The sequence below is a fragment of the Mustela lutreola genome, chromosome 18 (genome assembly GCF_030435805.1).
Source record: "Mustela lutreola isolate mMusLut2 chromosome 18, mMusLut2.pri, whole genome shotgun sequence".
Classification (NCBI taxonomy): Eukaryota; Metazoa; Chordata; class Mammalia; order Carnivora; family Mustelidae; genus Mustela; species Mustela lutreola.
Window position 1 is genome coordinate 23,881,400 of NC_081307.1, and position 14,948 is coordinate 23,896,347.

The 14,948-nt window shown below is 47.7% G+C and overlaps 1 long non-coding RNA gene across 1 annotated transcript; it reads right to left on the reverse strand.

Annotated features, from left to right (window-relative positions):
* Positions 1-1,075: 1,075 nt before the first annotated feature.
* LOC131820339 (uncharacterized) lies at positions 1,076-13,644 on the reverse strand. Its single transcript, XR_009349591.1, has 3 exons — positions 12,671-13,644; positions 7,876-8,112; positions 1,076-1,326 (listed from the first exon to the last, which is right to left on the reverse strand). It is a non-coding gene; the product is annotated as an uncharacterized LOC131820339 (long non-coding RNA).
* Between the last annotated feature and the right edge of the window lie 1,304 nt (positions 13,645-14,948).

Sequence of the window (14,948 nt, forward strand, 5' to 3'; positions counted from 1 at the left end):
AAATTGAGCATGCCACTCCTGGAGGTACAGTTTTACAAAAGGGGTCTCATATGTGATCCCTTTCAAAGTTCAGGCTCTAGGCTTTGTCTCCCAAAACCCATATGTGGGCTGTTAAATTTCAGGCTCTCTGTCGCCAGGTCAACAAGGTACCCCCAGAGAAAACTCCAGTGCCAGTGCATGCCCCATGGATTCAAGATTTCCTGTCATTTCTGGACTCTAGAGAATTTCCTTACTTCTACCAGCTAAGTCATGTGATTATCTATCACCTATATATCTTTAAATATATGTTTATATAAATATACATCTAGGATTTTTAGATGAGTTATACTTAAAGAGATTTATCTGATTATCTTGTCTCCCTTTTTTCCAGAAGCAGAACTGGTCTTCTGTAAGCATGTCTGTGTGTGTGTGCGCGCGCGCGCGGGCACTTGTTGGCTTACTCAAGAAAATCTAACACTTCACAGGACCTTTCCCTACTGCTTGAATGATTTCAGTGTCTTAAGTGAATTGCCTCACCCTCATTCCCCTCTTCTATCTGCCCCGATACCCTGAAAGCATTCTCAGATAGATTTTTGCCATGTCCAGTGGCAAGAATTCAGAGGCTGTTCTCCAGTGGAAATATAACATGAGTCTCACATGCTTCACTGAATTTCTGGGCTATCGAGTAATTATACTAATGAATGCCTGCCAAATACAGAAATGAAGGCACAAAAAGAAAAGGTAGGTCTACGTCAGGAACCCCAAAACATAGACATACCTACGTCTTAGAGGACGCTGGGATATTGACCATTAATGGCTGATTGTGAGGTGGTAGAGAACTTTGCAATGACACTCCAGGTATTTGAAGTATAGTTTAAGTAAGGAAAAGTATCCTCGAACTAGGCATGCCACTCTCTTGACTAAGAAAACATTTTCAACTCCTATAGATAAACATGCAATGACAAAGCACAATATAATTTCTTTAATACGGTAACGGAGTTCCGTGTAAGGCTTTCTTCCTTCCTCTTCATTCCCTACTCCATTTCCTTCTTCTCTGTGCTCAGCGTTCTAACTTTCCGTCAGAAGCTACCTCAGAGTCTTCTTTTTATCAAGCTAATTGTGTCACCTGCTTGTTAAAACTCTATGTGTGCGACTGTCTTAATTTCAAGGCAATATTTACTCCATTTTTCCCGCTGTCTTGAATCCCATGTTGTAAAGTGATTGTCCTAGGGTGGTTTTGCTTGGAGGAAACTGACTGATCTTCCTCCGAGCGTTACTCGGTGTCCCCCGCAGACTCACTTGTACAGTGTCATTCCATCACATGACTTCTGTCATTAGCATGCACATCTTTGGAAACGAAGGAAAGAGTTTTCAGGAGTTAAATTCCCTCGAATCAAATTAAGAAATTATTGTGGGTTAAGGTTTTGGTTTCTTAACTGATGGATGCGTGGTGGGATAATTCACTGAAAAGATAAAATGTGTTTCTTCTTCCTGTTTCCCTATAGTGTTCATAACTCCTGAATGCTGGCCCTTGCTGTAGGGGCTTCTGACAGGGCAGAAAGCAGAAGCTCATGGAGGGCAACACTGCCACCGGCCTTTTACAAAAGTTGGAACTCACTGGATTCAATGTATTCTGTGTCCGGGGAGGGGAGAAACTCTTTCTGTTGTTTTCTTCCTTCCTTCCTACCTTCGTTTCTCCTCCTTTTTTCTGTAGTGAGATCATGAGGTACAGATACATTGGAGACCCACACGCTCTCTTTGGCAGTCCCACTGGGGGAACCCATGTTGGCATAATGAGACACCTGTGCTTCATGGGAAAGCAAGAAGAATCTGCTTGAATTGAGAGTGTACTCCTGGCTGGGGGTCACAGGCTCAGAGAATTGTGTGCTCAGCAACAGTCAGGAAGGGCTCAAAACACAGGTGGTCCTTCTGCCTTCTGAGTACCATTCAGACCTTCCAGGCTCTTGGTGTCTTAGAGAGGAGAGAGGGACACTGGTAACCACAGAAACAGAATTTTCTGCTGCTCCCCTCAGAATAGGAATCCCAAATCAGAATTACTTTAGTTAAGGAAATGGTTCCATTCCTGGGGTCCATGGATTTAGGTTTGCAAATGCATGTCTCCCACAAGCATCTGTCATAGAAGAGAGTGGCACTCTCCTGGTCCCACGGCCACGAGGAAATTTTGAAGCTCTTCAGACAAAGATACCCACCTTGGAGAGTCAACCCACCTTTGAGAAAATGTATGTAAAAGTCTCTGTAAAGCATAAAGTGCTAAAAGTGATTATAATTTTAAAATAAAATATGTGTCAGCTATTGCTTGAAGGCCTTGGAGTAAGAATCCCCTATGAAACAGTACTCGGAAAATTGCTTTAGAGATTTACAGAACTGGATTTCCAAAACGGAATTGTAACCCAAAACATCATAATAGGTCTTTAAAACCATTTCAGGAGGCCCGGTACCAACACACCCCAAATCTCACGTTTGCCAGTTTCCCCACATATGAATTTTCTTCATCTGCTTGAGTGCGGTTGAGCCAGTGAAATGGCCATTTTGTTGGACAAAAACTGTAGCCTCTCCATGATTTCATATTGTTTTCCTATATTAGTGAGAAGATTGCTGGTTTCTGGTCAGACATGGGAAGAGCGGGCAATGCATCACTCCTGTCCTTCCAAGAAAAAGGGGGAGCAAAGTAAAGATCAACAACTCTTCTTGGATCCGTCAGAGAACGGAGATACTGAGCCAACAGCTGCCCCTCACACTGGAGAGAGACGGGTAGGTAGCAAGAGTCAGTTTACTTTGAGAGTTAGAACTACTCCCCGAGACTGGGCGCCCCCATACTTTCATGAATTTGACCTCCAGGAGCTCTGCCAAGTTCTCCTGTGAAAACTGAAGAAAAAGTGTGTGTCTGGCAGTGCATTTTGAATGCACCCAGAGCATTTTATTCTCCTTAACAAAGACTGCCCAAAGGGAAACTACTTTATCCAAGCCTCACCCAGCCGCCTCACCCCCTCCAGCTCCCTCTCCCTGACAGACTGAGACCTAATCACAGCATTATAAATGCCTCCCCTGCCCCCACACCGCACCACCACCCCAGCAGGGCTCCCTTGTTGCCAAAGGGGAATACTACTAAAGGACTGCAAGCCTCAGCCCCATTTAAGAGTTTTTAGGAATTTTCGAGAGACAAGAAGGGTCACAAGAGCCAGGACACTTAAGGGAATTTTAGCCTCAGACATTACAGCTATAGCAGACGGCAAACACAGACAAACATAAAGCCTTACACAAGGCCTCTGTATCCCAGCTCCTTTCGTCCCACATAATGGGAAAGGCTCTTGTGGTCAGGAAGGGCTCCAGGATGATCTTAGAGGCGAGGGTGGGGACACACTGTGCACCACTGCCCCATGTTACCCATAGGCTATGAGCTCCATTGCACACAGTCCCAAAGACATGTGATCCGTCTTGATGGCTGTCCACCAAGCTCTGGGATCACAGATTACCAGTATGGGACAGACTCATCCCGAGCTGGTCCAATCCTCACGTTACAGATGAGAAAACTGAATTCTAGAAAGGTTAAGCAACCGCCCTGTATCATATAAACAGTGGGAGAGTTCCATCTCGAGTCTGGCTTTCCTCCCTGAAGACATGTAGGTGCAACCAGCAAACTGATGAAATGGGCTGGACCCTTGGGGTGTTCGTTTAAAGCAAAGTTTATTTTGTCTCCCACTGCCCCTGTGTACTTGCTCAGTGGTAGAAGTTCCTTCCTTACCTCTGAATGAAAAACACATTTACTTTTCATCAGCAAGTTCTCAAGTTTAGTCATTTATAGTGCCCGGGCCTCCATAATAAGCAAAATTTCAAATGTGACTCAGTAAAAATCTCATGTTGTCCGATCCTCTCATGCACACACCCAAGCCCGGGCTGCTGAAGCCTGACCCCTCACGACGGGGAGGGAGGGCTGGGTCCAGGCCACTTCTCCTTCTGCCACAGACATTTCGGACCCTGTCAGGCTGATACAGGGGGAGCAAGAAGCAGCAGTGGGCAGTTTTCAGATGGTTATTCGCTCTAAAACAGTTGAAGTCTGACTCTTCTCCCTCCTAGGAGCATTTCTGAGCGCTTTCTGAAGACCTTCCCCGGCCATCCGCAAATGCTTCCTGTGAAAGACCAGGTAGTAAATGTCTGAGGCTTCATGGGTCATACAGTCTGTCATGGCTACTCACTTCTGCCACGGACAAGACATCAAAAAGAGGGTATGGGTGCGTCCCAGTCAATATGTCTTCACAAAAGCAGGCAGCAAGCCTGCTGGCCATGGTTTGCCAGTCCCAGGACTCTCCCACATGGGGCAGCTCCCAGGCAGGCTTCCCTTGGCCTGGGCAAATGAAATTTGTTTTGGGGTTCCTCACTCTCCTCTCAAACCTATAGAAAGAGGAGAGCACCTTCAGCTTCTCCTCTCCTGAAGGCTAGAGGCCCCCTGAACGGGTTCAAAGGCAAGACTTGATTCCTGCTAAGCAGGGGCTTAGCAGATGAGGTCAATGGGAAACGCTCCCGGATTATTTGCCTACTCAAACAGCTGAGTTGACCAACCCATCAATCTCCTTCACTCTGCCCTTAGGAGAGAGCAGGGCCCTCTTGGACCTTATGTTTCTTGGCCACGAGTCAAATCCAAATCCACTCCATCTAATGTTGGGATGCAAGGTTTCTAGGTGGTCCTTCCCAGCCCCTGTGCTGCTCTAGGCGAGAGGCATGGGCAGAACTTACGACACACTGGCAGCAGTCTCAAAATAAGTCATCTCCACAGATCCCTTCAATCTCTGACCATGCAACTCTTTTGGCCCTTGGCACAGGTGAACTGACATGGTGGAAAATATCCATGGAATTGTTTATCTCACCCGACATGCAGCATCTACTGTCTTCCTGTGTCAGCAAACCAAGGCCAGAAGTGCCCATTTTCACTCTGTGCAAATCAAGCCCCCATCTTTGGCTGGTGCTCAGCAAATGTCAGTTCCTGTGTTACTCTTTCTTCCATTTGAATTCCAGTCCCCCAGGGTGTCCCACACTGGGGTCACCTCTTTCCCTAACACAAATGTTTATTTTTATCATAACGAGGCTCTAAAAGGTGTGATGAACACACACAACAAATTAATGCATGCATGTTCACAATCTCCCGCTCTCCCCCACTGCCCGGGTTCAATGGTGGGGAGGAGTGGGCAGAGCAGGAGAGGACAGATTTGAGGCGGGAGAGGGAAAAGAGACAGTGGAGAATAGAGGTGAGACAACTGTGTGGCGGGAAGAAGGACGTGATGGGGGTAACAGGAGGCCTTTTGCGGTGGGGACTGGGGAGCCAGAAAGGGGAAGAACAATTTTTGGAGGCTTGGTGGTATGCATAATGCACTCCTTGAAACCACTGAACCCCCCTTTCAAGAAAACCTGTAAGAAATATCTGTATAACCCTTTGCGGTTTCTGGAAGAATCTGCACTGCACTATTATTGTCAGGGAGGGCTGGTGTCAGCGGAGGAAGGTTTCAAGGTGGCTCAGTCAGTGCTACTCAGGCCATGCTGTGAGCTGTTTGAGAAACACAGTATGGCCACTAGCTTTAGTCATACCAGGCACCTTCAGGTAGGGGATCTGTGTGGCTCACTTGATCCTAACAGTCCCTGTTACTATCTCTTGTCCCAGCACAATAACTAATAACACTGTCTTTCACCCTCAAAAGTGTCCTGGTTTGGCAGACACAGGATATGGCCGCTTTTCCTTTAAGGGACCATTTTTAGCCCCATTGCGATGCTCCTCACGGCTCAGACCCCCGAAGATTCAAATATGTTTTCTATCATGAAAAAACAGGAGTCACCAATCATTTCTATGGACAAGAGCAATTTGTGTTTAAAAAAAAAAAAAAAAAAAAACAAAAAACAAAAAACCAACGCTCGGAGAGTCGGTCGCACATGTGATCCCCCCAGTCTGGGGAAACGACGAGTAATTTAATCAGCGCCTGTTGCAACAGAAGGGATTGTGACTCGGCATAAATGTGGCTCAAATGTTGCTGAGGCTCACCAGCCTGGAGATGCGTCAGTGTCAGTAACACAGGCAACTGATCCAGCCCACACTATCCTGGTTCCCTGCACCAAGACCTCCCTCCTGCCTCCTTGCAACCGCAGTACTTCTGGGACTTTCCCATAACCAGCTTGTCCACAGCATAACCCCCAGAGGGATCTGTCCCATTCTTCACTTTGTATTCTGCCTCTCGCTGGTCCAGGAGAGCTGCCCACCCAGGCACTTGAAGGAGCCACATTCTTGCTCTAGCTGACTGAGTCACAGATGCCTCTCTCCTTCCCCCCTCGCTCCCCCCGCTGTCCATCCGGGGGGGGCCGCGGCAGAGCTGGGCTCCACAGAGAAGCCCAGGGAAGGGCTCTCTGTCGACCGCAGTTGGTCCCTGGCTTCTACAGCAGCAAGTTCTCGAGAGGAGGCCTTCATTTTCTGGCTCTTAATCCTTATCTCCTTTGGAGCTCCAACCAGGCTTAAGGGCTTGGTAAGAAACTGTGTGGTCTTTATTCTCTTCTCTCCTCACCCCTTGGTCAAAACAAGCTCCCGATCACATCACTCCGCGCACATGGAAAGTTAGTGAGGGACATGCAAACTTTGAAAAGTATCCAATACCTCACCCCATCTTATCACATCAGAGCTTTTCTAGTAATTAGAACTACTTGAAAATAGAATGGCATGTCTGGTTAGGTCACGATCTGTCCATAAAACTGGCAATTTTCAAGGACTAACTGGATCGGGGTCATTCTCCAGAGTGTTTCAGGAATCCCTTCATTGGGTGAGAACTTCAATGTCAAGGCCACCAGGACACCTGCAATTCTGGGTCTGCTATTCAAAAATGAAGCTACTGACTATCCACAGACACACTCAGAGATGTGAAAATTTTGTTTCGATCATGGCACATGGATTAGATCACGTGATTTACAAACTGAAAAAAAGAGAAGGGATAAAAAATGTATTTCCTAGGCAAAGCCACCTGTTCGCTTGCCTGATTATGCTTCTCCCCTTGCTCTTAATCAATATTTTGGTTTGGGACAGAAATTCATTTCGGACCCTTTATACTCTTGACTTAACTACACAGACCTGAATGTCAAAACCCTTTTATACTCATACTTTATGGGGCTCAGAGGCTGTCTGCAGTGGTCTGAGTGACAGATGAGCCTGGCCCCCACTCTTTAGTGTGCGTGGCAAGGTGCCCGGTATGCCGTCACTCCACGCTCCACCTTCCCTTCAAGGAGATGGGGTTGGGAGGTCTTTTATCACTTCCTAGTTTCCCGTCACATACTGTTCATCGGGGCAGGGTAACTGACAGGATGTATACCGAGTTATGAGTAATAGTCTTTCCCTAGCAGCTCCTAATCTTTTATTTGGTTGCTGTTGCCATACCAATAGCATTTCTTACCAGGGGGAGAGGTCCTCTGAGCGGAAGTGGGGGGAAGCCCTGTGCGAGGAAATGAAGCTGTAGCAAAGGTTACTCCCTAACTTCCATTTGCAGAAAATGCACGACTTTGGAGAATTGAAGCCATGTAAGGCAGTCTAAGTAGTTTTTGAAGGCTCAGTCACACCCTCACATTTAAAAATACCACCTTACGTAAGCTGGGCGTATGTAGACCATATGCGATCTCCAGACCCTTTTGCTCCTCGTGAATGAAGGAGCTGCGTACAGCCTGGTGGGGGGCTCTCTCTCTTCCTCCACCCTGCAACTGGATAGGCACTCAAGCGTTATGAACATGGAAATAATTAATTCTGGAAAATGTAACCATCAATTGCCGTCATTCAAATGTGTTTATGCATACAAATATTTGCATTCACCTTGCAAAGATAATACAGTCAGATATTAAAAAATATATATTTCCTCTCACCTGTAAATAATCTAGGAGAGTGACTCCACTCTGCTGGGGCACAGTGGCACAAAAGCATTTTCAGCTGAGCCAGGTCTGGCCAACTGGTGTCGTTCTGTCTTCCTGAACCTTCCCCATTCCCTTCCTCCATTCCCATTCCCATTTCCAAAGCTGCTCTCTGCTTTGTAACTTCACAGTGAGGCGTTTGGAGTTTTTCAGCTCTTTATATGGTTCTAGAATGTCTGGAGAAAAGCTGTTCTAAAGAGAGAGAGAGGGAGAGAAAAGAGAGAGGGAGATTTCTTTTCATTCCTTTTATCTTTATTATTGCCTTTCGCCTTCTCGGTTTCTTTATCCTGGCTATCTCTTTAAAATCACTTAAACAGTCTTATGTCTAAACACACAAGAAAAGCACATATTGATGATTCACTACTTATACAAAAAATATTTATTTATTGGCCAGCTGGTGGAATTGAGAGCTACTACCCTGCATGTTTTTTTCTCCTCTGGCCTGTAAGTTTCTATCCCCGTTTGGGTTCCAGCCCAGGGTAAAGCAAGGAGCACCAGAATCAGTCTTGAAAGACCAAAGTCTGAATTCCTGTCACACTATTAATTCCCCATTTCCCTTGCCATGCAGATTTAAGATTTATGCAAATACACACGTGTAGATACAAACACATATTTTATGTACTTATACAGTCAGTATAAAATCCATTCTCTTCTTCTGCTTTATTCGTTATAAATTGACAGAGACTTGGGATGCCTGGGTGGCTCAGTCAGTTAAGCATCTGCTTTCAGCTCAGGTCATGATCCCAGAGTCCTTGCATCAGGCTCCCTGCTCAGTGGGGAGTTGCTTCTCCCCCTGCCTGCTACTCTCTTTCTCTGACAAATAAATCTTTTAAAAAATTGATAGAGATTTGTTTGGCCCCAAGTTTTCTGCAACTAACAGAGTTGATTTTTTTGAGGGCAGAGTAATAATGTTCTCCATTTTGCTTTCAAATAAGCAACCAACCTTGGGAAATTGAGGTGTATCGTATGTATAAGCCTGTGCTCCCCGAGTGGGAGGTGTCAGCTACACACTAACTCTCTGTTGTGTAAAGAGATCATCTAAATCCCTTGAGTGGCTGTTCAGCTAAAATTTAGAGGCTCTTAATCTTATATTTGATGCTAAACCAAATAGGCCCTTAGGGAAGAATTAAGAACAAGCCAGACAGTATAAAATTCTTATTTTGTGAAAGTTGAATAGTATTTGTTGCATTAGCTATAACCAGAGTGATCGCCCTGAGGGTTAGTTGTACAGACTATCTGCCCTTGAAAATAAAGTGCTCTAGGATCCAGACGGACTAAAGAGATTCAATACTTTCATCTTACTATTTGCCATTCAGAGTTTTGCCCTTTCAGAACCCAGAATGTCACTGAGATTAATAGATAAGGTCATGACTCCAAGACCACAATGAATCAAAACGGGGGGTGTGCGGGGGGGGGGGGGGGAGGGGGACTGGAGAGGTGAGCAGCAGATCTTGACCTAAATGCCATGAGCTTTCTTTTTGTACTCTCGAGTCTTGGATTTTATCCACAGAAACACTACCATTATCCCAAACAACAGAAAACAGAAAAGATTCAACAGTAATTAGCAAAGCTTTAAGGAAACAAAAATGAACACGGATTTCTAAGACACTAAATTTTTTTTTAAACACGAACTCTCCTTTGGATTGATGTTATCATCACTTAAAATATCTTGTCTCAGAAAAATTTATTATCTGTGAACACGTTTTTCTTTTAAAACACAGATTCTGCCTGAAGTCGAAGTTGAAATGAAAGCAACTCAAATACTTCTCCATAAGACTAGTTGAATTTGTGGTTTTTTTTTTAAGGTCATATGTACTTATTGCTCTTGCCACAGTTTTTTTTTTTTTTTTTTAAGATTTTATTTATTCATTTGACAGAGATCACAAGCTGGCAGGGGGTGGGGGGCAAGAGGCATGAGGAAAGCCGGCTGCCAGGGTGAGCAGAGTGTCCAGTGTGTGACTCGATCCTAGTATCCTGGGATCATGACCTGAGCCAAAGGCAGAGGCTTAACCCACTTAGCCACCCAGGCACCCTGCCACAGATCTTTTTCCCCAAGGATTCTTTGGGATTTCTTCCTACATTTACTTGTGAATAAAATTATTCCTCTTGTTTACATTTCTTCTGTGTGGCTACAGCTTTGCTAGACACGTCAGTAGCGACCAAGCCCTGTCGTTGTTTCTAGATACTACAGCAGCTTTTGTTGGGTACCAGGGTTCTGGTGGGGACTTGCAGCCCCTTCTGAACACCACCCTGTGTGCCCTGAGGGCTAGGACCCACCTGTGGGTGCCACTGTTCTCCCCGTTCTCTTTCCCCCAGACACGAGGCACTGAGATATTGACACCTCAGGCTGAGGGGTTGGTTGGGGGGTTTCTGAGTTGTAGAATGTTCCTTGAACAAGTGGGAAAGAATCCTTCACTTCCTTTTAGTGCTATCCACCTATACACTGGCCCAGAAACTACACACCCAAGGGTTTTGTGAAACGGCTCTGTATTCAGCTGCCATTATGCTCATCGTTTGTTTGAAATGAGATTCAGGCCGAATGAGTTCACCGGGGCTGCAGCCGGAGACAGATCTGGAAGCTAAGCACAGCCATTCACTCCATCTCTAGTCTTAGAAGAAGGCGGTCTGCCTGCCCTCCCCTCTCTTAGGACCAGTTTTCTGTATGGGTAGGTTTTTTTCTCCCCTAGGACTCATTCTGGCTGTCATGTAAAAAGAATGCCATTTACCCAGGCCATGTCTGAGTCCCAAACTTGGACTTCGGCAGGCATGACTCTCCATATAATGCGACCCTCTCAGGTGAGAAAAGGAAGGACACGAGACAAGAGTTCTCCAACCCCCTTAAGGAAACTTACTCTCTGTGAACTTCTGTTACAACACATGCAGCCCACTAATTCCTATCCACCACATACAGCCATTCTTCACTACTTTACTTCCCTTGCTTCCAACTGTGCCTCGGTCTCCCCATCTGTAAAATGGGGATAATAAGACATAGGATTTCAACACATAGGGTTTCCGTGAGGCTTAAATGAGTTAATATGTTTCATGCTTAGAAAAGGACTTACACTGTGACTGCTAGTGAAGTGCTTACTTAATTACTTAGGTATATTAAATTTACTTAATTTACTTAAGGGTTTACTGATCACTTCCCCAGCTTTTTCTGATTCATTTTGTCACATCCTGTATTTCATTAACTTAGTGGTTTTCACAGGTGAGCTAAGTTGGTTTGCTTTTCCCTTTCCCTTTTTTAATTTTTGTCTCCCTACTTCCTGTGTGAGGATTTTCCTTTAAAACATCCTTCCTGCTTTTGTTTCGCTTGTTTGCTAGGATTCCTGAGAGGTCTGCTTTCTCATTCCTATAGCTGCTGATCTAAACTTCTTTTTTTTTTTTCCTTCCCGCCCCAGGCAAAATGGGAAGGCAGGTCGTGCTTGAAAGTCAAAGCAAGGACTAGCAGGACTGGTGCCAGGGAGCCCGGATCTAGGAGGGAGGGACGTATTAATTAATTATCCCAGAGGAGGAGGCAGGAGGCAGCTGAGAGGAAAGTGCGCCACGCTTCCCCAAATTCAGGGGCAGGGTGAGCCTTTCACAACGGGACAGAGCGGGGACAGAGGGTCAGCATGTGGAGACACCAGCCCCGCCCCAGCTCACCTGGAGCCCTGAGCCTTCAGCAAACCCAGGGCGGCTCAGCAGCGCTTTCTCCAAATCAGCATGCTCCTCGCAGCCGGGGCCCCAGTGCATTTTTCCCTTCTTCCCAGAATGAGGCCCACCTGTCTTTGGGGAAATCAGCTCAACCTTTCAGGTCCCGACTCCTGGACAAGAGGTCTCCCCACCCCACCTCCCTGAGGGCATACTGTTTGTTCTGCTGTCCTTCCCTCTTGCCACAGTCACAAAATTTACATGGGGTCCTCGTGATGCCATGAAGGCTCTTCCCTGAATGCTAGCAGGAGTCCCTGGCAGGATGGGACTTTGTATCCTCAGGCCTGCAAAGGGTCTGGCACACCCCCGTGCCCACTCAGCCAGGAGGTGGCGGGACAGACTGAATGAAGGAAGGCGTAGGATGATAGAAGAGACGAGGGGTGATAGGTGAGATTGTCCTTGTGGTAAGGATGTGGGACTGAGTATGGGAAGCCCAATTTCCCGTCCCTCTAGGGCAGCAGGATAGCTCCAGTGTTGTAAGAAGCAAATGAGAAGGGTGGGCAGAGACTCCCTCCTGGGAGTGAGGCCCTTGGGGTCTCACCCTGAAAACCTGCATCTACCTGGCTGGTGCAGCTGGGGCTCCTCCACCTAACCCTCATGCCTCAGGGTGGCTGAGGTCAGGTTCAAGGCTCTCCACCCCTTCCGGATTGCGCAACTGGCCCCTCCCAGGAGGGGGAGGGACTCTGAAAACGGAGCCAGCCTGTGCTTATAAAGCTGGCTAAATGGGCATCCAGGGCCCGCAAAGCCAACCGGCCTGCCTACCTGCTAGAGGGCTCCTTTTCCCATCACCGGGCACCGAGCAGGCCTGCGCTGCTCACAGCAGTGGCTTTTAGAGCCCTCGGAACCTGGGGCTCCACGCTCCGTGCTCCAAGCAGCCTACCTATCCCAGCCACAGGCTCCTGGCCCCTCAGTGTCACCCTGGCCGGGCAAGGCCCAAGTCCAGGCACTGGTTCCATCTCAGTAAGGCCTGAGGCATCTCTGTGGAAATCACTGTGAAAGAACAAAAATTCAACCAAGGAACTGGAGATCAATTTGCTCTATCTAGAAAACAACTTACCAATAGGCAGCATCCCATGTAGCAAGTAGAGGGGAGCTCTGAGGCGCCGTAGAAAAATGGAAGGATTTTCTAGGAAGGAAGTTATTCGCTAAAGAAAGTAACGGACTCTTCCAGGCGAGGTCTCCTCTCCTCAGGGGAAGGGGCAGAGGGTCCTATTAGGAGGATGACCTCATCTTTCCTCGGAGGTTGGGAGAGGGCCCGCGGGACATTCACCTCATGGGTGCTGATCAGAAATTTCCTAACTGACCCTCTCAGACTACATTTCTGGGGCAGAGTGACATTGCAGATCGCTTAGATGTTAAGTCCTCGTTCGGTGATCTGGCCTCGGTGACGCCATTTTGGGCCTGTGGTTTTCTTTTCCACACTACTTTTTTTTTTTTTTTTTTTAAGTCATAGGCCGTGTCCCACAATTAGGCCACTGTAGTCGGGCCTCCAGCTGCCGGATCTCATCAGGGAAAGTGCTGAGCTCATCAGTGCCGTTTCTGAGTCCCTGAATTGTTCTGAGGGGCAGTTCCTCCCGTTGAGAAAATGTGACTGCAGGGGTAAGAGGGAGGGACCTGTGGACGCGAGGGGGGGCGCGTGCAGACCTCCCATTCCTCAGCTGGGTGGGTCCATTCTTTACTGACTGCCTACCGCGTGCCGGGAGCCGGATACCCCCTGACCTTGACCTCCACTGCGCAGAAGCTCCCTTCCTCCCGGAAGCTGCTGCTGGAGACAAGTGGCCTCCCCTCTTCAGCTCCCAGGAAGCCGGAAGACCAAACTCATCCACGCAGTCAACGCACGTTTTGATTGGTCAGAAAGAGAGCCGGCGCAGACTCAATGGGCGAAACGCGGCGGAGTCCCGCCCCCGCGCCCCAGAGCAGAGGAGAGCGACCTGCTCGCTCTCGTGGGGGCGGTGCAGCCCGGCTTTCTTCCTTTTCGTGCTTCTGGGGTGCAGTTTTGCTCACAGCTTGGCAGGGCTGCGTCACATCCTCTGACTCACACCCTTGACAAGGGAGGGTGTGTCACCTACAAGCATTCCTTCGGGCTGACCTCAGCAGCTGGCCCTGATCTCAGCCCCCCCTCTGCGAGGGCATAGTTCATGACCGCTGCCGCTTCCGCCCCCCCCCACCCCAACCCTCTCTCTGAGAGTCAGCAACCTTCCTGTGAATTCGGAAGTCTCACCTTCTCAGACACTTTCGCCCCGAGAGGGAGACCTGTGCAGAGCAGACCAGGAAGGGGAGCTCACCAGAGCAGTGGCTTGGGGGTTCTGTTGTTCCACAGTTGGGGTCACTTGTGGAATAGTAGGACACGTTCTTGGTCACAGGCGCCTGTGTGGTGAGAGGCTGCTGAGGGACCCTCCCCTTCAGCCAGTCTAGGAGGAGCGCCAGGAAGGCAAAGAGGGGCTGAGGGAGAGGGGTGGATCTGGGGGGATTCTTCCCCATCTCCATGAATCTGTGTGGAGAATCTCAGTGAAGGTATGAAAACAGAGCCCTCTGAGGGGCAACGGGAAAGGTTAGACTGGTTCAAGTAGGTCTACTGACTCCGATGAAATGTTGAAAGCAAGCTGAAAATGTAGTTCTCACTTGGCTCCTGAGTCATTGCATAACCAGATGATGTGGTGACTTTTGTGTCCTCCTGTTTCCTTCTTTATGTAAGTGGAGCTCGTGTCACCTCCTGCCATCACCCAACAGGAGACAGAAAGAACATAAGCGCTTAGACGGTGGTGGCATTATAGTCAAACCCTCTATAGAGTTTGGTTATGCCAAAGTGGGATTTGCGTTGACCTGTTAATATGACCAGGAAAGAAGAGGTGTAGTGGAGAAATTTCTTGGTGGGTTTTCGCTGCTGGGTTAGGATTTCAGGGGTCCGGCTCTGCCTGGGAAGGTGGGCAGATTCAGAAAAAAATGCACTGCATCCCCTGAGGGCTGGCCCCCTAAACAGGGTGGATGGGTCAACTGTCAAATTCTTATGGGCCGGGGAACACCCAGGGCGGTATTCTAATGGGTAAAATGTCTCCCCACTAATGGAAAGTGGAAGAGAAAGAGAAAGGCAAAGAGGGTGAGGGAAAGATAATGTGAGAAGAGGAAAGAAGAAAAAACAATGTCCCTCTGTAGGGAGACTCACCGTCAGGAGAAAGCCAATGTTAACATTTGAGGCAGTCTCTCCTAGAGTAAGCCATTCAGCCATCTGGGGAGGAATGGTGGTGAGAGAGAACAGGATCGAGACTCTTTAGGGCGCTTAATTGTTAATGGTTGCCCTGGAGGATCTTAATTGTTCCGATATTTAAATAACTTTA